The sequence below is a fragment of the Sminthopsis crassicaudata genome, chromosome 1 (assembly GCF_048593235.1).
Source record: "Sminthopsis crassicaudata isolate SCR6 chromosome 1, ASM4859323v1, whole genome shotgun sequence".
NCBI lineage: Eukaryota > Metazoa > Chordata > Mammalia > Dasyuromorphia > Dasyuridae > Sminthopsis > Sminthopsis crassicaudata.
The window spans coordinates 298,923,231-298,930,568 of NC_133617.1; the positions used below are offsets into that span (position 1 = coordinate 298,923,231).

A 7,338-nucleotide genomic window follows, 5' to 3' on the forward strand; every position below is an offset into this window, starting at 1 on the left:
CACCTTTCAGATACAATTTGTTCTGCAGTTACACATATGTCTATTATGCCAAATTTTCTTGCTTTGATTTTGTTAAAGGGAGAAAGCAGGACAAAACTTAAGATTAACATTCTAAATAGCCTTGGATCAAATTTCACAAAATTATGCCACATATCTAGATGGGCCAACAAAATGTTAAAGCACAGCTCACACAAAGTTTTCATCTTATTAGAAGATACATACATGTAATTTCTTTAGGTAAGTTCCTAGCAAACCAAAACTTTAAACTTAAAATCAAATTAAATACAGATATAAATTTCCAGTAACAATACTTCAATATCAATGCATACATTTCTAAATTCTTATACCAAAAATAAACAAGTTTGAACTTTTAAAGCTAATAGTAATTATCCCCTACAATTTCAGAATAAGAATTCCAGCGTAAATACACAATCCCAAAACTTAAGGTAGCAGAAAATTGCTCTTTCAAGTCTGACCACAGGGTTTTAAAAAAATTGACAGACTCTAAGACCCTGGGGGAAGAGGGCAGAAATTTGGACCTGGATGTTGGACTACAGATTTGTGGCCCAGTGGCTGTTTCATTCTCTATGCCAAAATTTTGGGGATGGAACCCATGTCAAAGACATTGGGGAACCAGTGCAAACCCAGAAGAATTCAGGTCAGCAAAGGACACCTCCCTAGCAAAAAAAGAGTTCACAAATCTGACAAGCTTGGAAAACCCAGAGGGAGCAGTTTGTTTTTATTTTGTTTTTTCCTTAGGTTTCCCTCAGAAGGCTTTTAGAAATGTAAATTAGGCCTACTTAAACACAATAGACTAACTGAATTTAGCTGATAGGGCCAAGTAAATTAAAACTTCTCAAAAATCCCAGAATCTGCTAAATTTTTTTAAACAGTTCTATAATAGTTTCTATAGACTCAAATTGGCCAGTTCTGGGTCCACAGAAACGTCATTTTCATTTCATTATTTATTTATTTTTAAAATGGTAGCACACTGCTTTTCCATTTCCCAAAAGTTCTCAAACTCTAATCCCTTTTAGTCTATGTTCTTCTCATTCATATATGTCTTAGATTTCTCACTAACCTTTCTATATACATCAATTTGTAATGCTGGAGAAACCGAGGCAAGAGAAATTAGAGACTAATATTTTATTTGGATTTCTGAGAGGAAGAAATTTTCTGTGGCAAAGGATCTATGTTGGTCTCAAAGCATTCAGCATCAGTATCGAATGTGAGATTCCAATGCCAAATCCCAAGGTGCCGGATTTCTGGTCATTTCTAAAAATGGAAAATCAGAAAATAGTTCCCAAAACAGTGTGCCAGGGATTCCAAAGAATAAGGAACTTCAAAGCTAAAGCATAACAAGCTATCACAGCCCAGTGAGGGTTTAAATCAGTGGTCCTCAGACTTTTAAAATAGGGGGGCAGTTCACTGACCTTCAGACTGTGGGAGGGCCAGACTATAGTAAAAACAAAACCCCACACTCTGTCTCCACCCCTCAGCTCATTTGCCATAACCCCGCAGGCCATCTGGGTTTGAGAACCCCTGGTTTAAATAGTAAACCAAACAAGGAATAAAAAACGAAAAGGACTGCTTGAGGGCTTTCAATTTAATCTGAACTGGTGGGATGGGGGGAGAGGGGCAGAAGTGCCTGAGGCAAAGTGAACAGGAAATTAGGGATTACTTTTGGGAAAAATCCACCAGATTCCCTGGTTCTCTCATCTTCCACCCCCCTTTTTATTATTTTTTAATCACAAGAATCATCCAAGGAGGAATAAATAAATTTTCAAGTAACCATCCCATATATAAGTCCCGAGAGTGAATTAAAGTTCCTATACATAACAGACTAGTACAATAGGAGTTTTCTAAAGATCCCTCAAACAATTAAATGTTCTGAAGGGAACATAGTAACCAAATAAATAATGCAGTTACATATTATAAAATTTTAACAATTTCCATCCCAAATCTTAAACACAGTAATAAGTGACCCAGCCAGGATTTAACAGTCAATCAACCACTTTCCAGTTCCCCCATATCAAAGTCCAAAGTACATTAGGACAGAGGCTATGGTCTCAGTCAAAGCTGCTTCCTGCTGAGAATGGGCAGAGAGTTGACTCTAGTCCAAGGAGGGGATGAGCATGGCATGCTGAAAACAAAGCATCCAATGGGCTGATCCAAGTCCCAGAAGCAGATCAATATAGCTATAATTTGACCAAAATCTAGAACAAAAAAACAAACTAACAAATAAAGGTTAGAACAGTCTGAGATAGAAAGGCTGGTTTACAAGGACTGCTACAAAATGTGCAAGTGCCAATATAGACTGGTGAGCAGTTTCCTATGTGAGGAGACAAGTTTACCTCACAGGACACGCAAACTTATTAGCTGTAGTCCCAATAAACAAAACAGCAATTGGTTTCACAGACCACTGTGCTAACTGCCCTCCTATTATTTAGAAACTTTTAAAACACTTGAACATCCACAAACACAACAAATACACAGTAACAGACAGGCAAATGAGTATTTAGCCTGGTTCATCTAAGTATTTAGGATATAATGATTACATATAACCAGATTGGAAAGAGCAAGGTATGACATAATTGAATTGCATTAATTTCTATTGAGCATTTGCTCTGCTCAGTCACAGGAGGAAAAAAATGCAGGGACATGACTATAATGTAATATAAGCAGTCAAAACTGATCCTTCTGCACATACAGGATAAAGTATCCTTAATCCAGTTTTACTCAAGGTAATTGTTCCAATCACTTTCAGATTCCCAAATAATATTAGCTATAAGCCCAAGAAATTTTATCTCCAATAATAAATCCCAAACAGATATTTACCATGATCTTATATTGATAACAGTAAGAAATTTGTCCCAGTAAGTTCACAACTTATTTTTCATATCTAAGTAGGTGTTTCATAAGTGAACATTACACAAATCGTTTTGCTTTAAGATACCCAATACATAGAAAAATCCCAAATTGCATATCACCCATAACAGAAACATTTTCAAAAGGACAAAGGAAAAAAAAAAAAAAACTTATTCTCAGAGACCCTTTAAAGATGACTTTAAGATGACTCGATAATCAATTAAAACTTATACAGAATAGCCTAATTCCATATAAAACAATCTAAAAGGTTCTTTAAAAACTACCTATTATTCTAGAAATAACCCTACTAAATTAAATATTCTTTTCAGTAGTAAGGTTTCAAAATTCAAACAAATTCTTAAGATCTTACACTCAGAATAATTCTAGCATGCATAGGCAACAATAAAATGATCTCCCACAATTTCAGAATCAGTACCACTTTAAAATGTCCAAAAGGACATGGTTTTTTTCTTTCCCACTTAAGTTTCCTAAAATTCCTAATCAAATGTTTTCTCCTGCTTGAGTTTCAAAGCAATTAGCATCAACTTTTGTTCTCTCTAATCTCTCTCCAGCCCAGACAAAGCTTGAATTTGAATCATGTAAAGCTTTATTGTTTCTCTTCCCTTTGCTCCTACTAGCAGGCTTTGAAAAACTGCTTTTCTGACAGGCCAAACCTTTTCTGTCCCTTTTGACCAATTGCCAAATTTTCCAATCACAGTTCTTAAAACTTTAACAGAGCTCCTTAATTAGCAGAGAGAAATAAGCCACAGACTTCACAATTACAAGATTTACAAGACATTTAACACATACAAACTAGGAGCATTCCTGGAAACCTCCCCGAGGGAAGTTTTCAGGTTAAGCCTTTTTCCTCAGAAATCCAAATGGAGCCTTTTAAAAAATAGGCTTCCAGGTTCCAGTTTGGTGTGTTTCTCTGCCTTTGCATTCACAGAGAATACCCAGAAAACCAGATAGTGCCAAAAGACACTCAGAACCAGATCCAGAACTAGATGGTGCCAGAGCACCCAGCCAGCTTTATTGTCCAAATAATATTCGGATTAGATGTATCTCAAAAGATACTCAAAACAGATGGTATCATCCAGTATTCTGTTGATACCATTCCCAGAAATTAATGCAGTTGGTGTCTTATTTTTCTGAGAATCCAGACGTTAGCAAAACAAACAGAACAGGTAAGCAGACCAGATTGTGTCCTAAGATCCCCAGACTTACTCTCCTGTGGCCAAAATGAAAGTGTCCATGGCAAGCCTTGCTGCAGCTGAAGACTGCTGTCCTTCATGGGAATTCTGGAACAAACCAAGGCTAGCCCCTCCAACAAAGGGCCTAGATCTCAGTCGCCCCACAACTCCAGGCAGAGGCCCAAAGGTCTCTAATCTCGATCTCATCTCGCTGGGGCCTCCAAAATATAATGCTGGAAAATTTGAGGCAAGATAGAGATTAGAAAGTTTAATATTTTATTTGGATTTCTGAGAGGGAGAGAAGGAGAGGCAAGGCCCTTGTTAATAGACAAGAATTATATAGGAGCCTGAGCCAACACTCCCTATAGGCTAGATCTTTGCCCTAATTAGCTAGGACAAATGACCATACATTCCAAGTCATGAGGAAAAAACTTTGAGCCCTACCTAGGATTACTAAATTAGTTTCTATGGGAATTTTTTTTTTCTGAGGCTGGGGTTAAGTGACTTGCCCAGGATCACACAGCTAGGAAGTGTTAAGTGTCTGAGACCAGATTTGAACTCGGGTCCTCCTGAATTCAGGGCTTGTACTCTATCCACTGCACCACCTAGCTGCCCCCTCTATGGGAATTTAAATGCCAAGGTGGCCCCAACTTAGTCTCACAAAAAGGAAAACAAACAAAAAACAAAAACAAAAAACAACCAAAGAGTCCCACTCCTTATAAACCACATGATTTCCAGAGAAAGAAACCTGGCCCTGGGACACAAACAGTGTTCTAAAAATAGAGTGAAAGTCAGCCATCTTGTGAGATGGCTTTCACAATGCACTTCATTCACTTTTGACACAAATAAAAATTTTGAACATTCTAGGTAAGAAATTTTCAGCTATTGAAAATCCAAAAGGCCATAAATCGTTAGTGCTTTGTCTCAGTTATTCAGGGAGATGGAGTCAATATCAACACCTTATGAGAAATGGTTTAAAAAAAAAGAAAAAGCATGAAGATAAAAAATGGAGCATTGAAAATATTTCACTTGGTCCTAGTGGAGGTCTTAAAAATTAAGAAGAAATCTTTTGAATTGTTCCTTCACATGTAGTCATGTGACATATTAAGGACCCAGTTGCTGGTCCAAAGTAATAAAAGGGTCAGCTATTTCTATTAGCTAAAACTTTCTTTTTTAATCCTTGAGAAAGAAAAAGGAAAATCTTGAAGAATGTGATGACTTTCTCCATACTGTCTTTCAAAAATAGAAAGCTATTCATTTGAAGACATATGTGTTAGAATTCTTTCAAGGTGCTGCCTGTTATCTAATTTAGCATGGTACTTAACAGTTCTCTAGCTCAGAGTATTTAGTACTCATTGCAGTTCTATAGAGATTCACAAGTCAGAGAGGGAAGAGGAGGAGGAGGAGCAGTTCTACCAGGAGATTCACAAGTCAGAGAGGAGTCTAGGAGATTCACAAGTCAGAGAGGAGTCCAGGAGATTCACAAGTCAGAGAGGAGTCCAGGAGATTCACAAGTCAGAGAGGAGTCCAGGAGATTCACAAGTCAGAGAGGAGTCCAGGAGATTCACAAGTCAGAGAGGAGTCCAGGAGATTCACAAGTCAGAGAGGAGTCCAGGAGATTCACAAGTCAGAAATGACAAGCCCACTAACCCACAAGCCCACTCTCAGAGGCAGAGACAGTCACTCCATATATATATATAGGGCCAGAGGCTTGGGAGTCAGAATTGAGCTAGAAGCAGAAGCTGGGAGAGCTTAAGGACTAGCAACAAGAGCTCTCGGAACCAAGGAGAGATAGGCCTCTCAGAAAGCTAACCGGGCTTTTTTGGAAAAAGACAATAAAGGAGGACTTTAACAGCTGGCTGCATTTGAGGTGATTGCACCAAACTGAAACGAAGACTGCCTCCAGAAGCTCCCCAAGAAACTTGCTCCCAGAGACCATTATATTTGAGAGAATAACATTACATTTTGGTGCCTAACCTGAGTGGAGTAACGGTGCTGGGGTAACAGAGGGCTGTGGGACTCTAACTCACCTGAATATTGAAGATGAGCACAGCATCAAGGCCTACATTTGAACCTGCAAGAGGTGGAAGAGGGAAAGGGGAAGGTGATTTGAGTCAGCTTTCAAAACAGTATTCAAGCAGAGATCTACCTTCTCACACAAAGATAAAATACAGACAGATTACTCAGGATGCTCCAGAAGAAGTTCGCCACCGTGATTTCAGGAGAGAACTAGAAGAGAGAGAGAGAGTTGCTGTAAGAGAAAAAAACAGAGATTGTCCAACTAGAAAGCACACAACTTCTTCTGAGTCTAAGAAACCTTGGTTAGATCACTTTCCTGCAGCCAACCTTGATGCAGATGATCCCTTAACAGATGAAGATGAGGATTTTGAGGAAGAAAGTGATGATGACACTGCAGCTCTACTGGCAGAACTAGAAAAAATAAAAAAAGAAAGAGCTGAAGAACAAGCTCGGAAGGAACAAGAACAAAAGGCTGAAGAAGAGAGAATTCGGATGAAAAGTATCTTTAGTGGAAACCCTCTCCTGAATCTCACTGGTCCCTCTAAGCCTTGGGCCAACTTCAAAGTAAAGAGAAGGTGGGATGATGATGTTGTCTTTAAGAACTGTGCCAAAGGAGATGAGCTGAAAAAAGACAAAAGATTTGTAAATGATATCCTTCGATCAGAGTTTCACAAAAAGTTCATGAAAAAGTATATCAAGTAGTACAATTTTATGTGCTTAAGTATTACAAAGGGGGCTCATTCAAACTTTAAGGGTCATTCTGGCTTTAATTTGGTCAGGATTTACTTTTCATGCTCTTAATAGCTTATAGATTTCCTGCATTTAAAATTCTAAAATGCTTTTTTTGTTTTGTTTTTTATTTGATAATGGCATCCTAAGATCTAGGAATTGGTTTAACCCCTCTTTCTACATTGTTGATTTATCATTTAATAAACCAGTTTGTGTTCTGTGAGCGTTTCCAGTTCTTTTTCTTGAACAGATTAGTTATCCCATAACAGTGTATTGCTGGAACTCTGTCTTCCCAGAAATCAGCCTGAGTCGGGATAACTAAACGTCTTTATTCTTGATCTTTTAGGGTCAAGGTCAGGGGGTTAGGTCTAACAATCTCACACACACCTCCCTCCCTCAAATGCCAGGAGAGACTGACTCAGCATGCAAGTCTCAATTTCCTCTTCCTCCTACTCCTCCCACAGAGGTCACTCCCCCCTCTTTGTCCCACCAATCAAGTCAGCACAGAACAGCTGGGGAGGGTCAACCT

General features: G+C 38.4%; 1 pseudogene; it reads left to right on the forward strand.

Moving 5' to 3' along the window:
• Positions 1-6,088: 6,088 nt before the first annotated feature.
• On the forward strand, positions 6,089-6,782 carry LOC141554067 (protein CWC15 homolog pseudogene; annotated as a pseudogene).
• Positions 6,783-7,338: the final 556 nt, after the last annotated feature.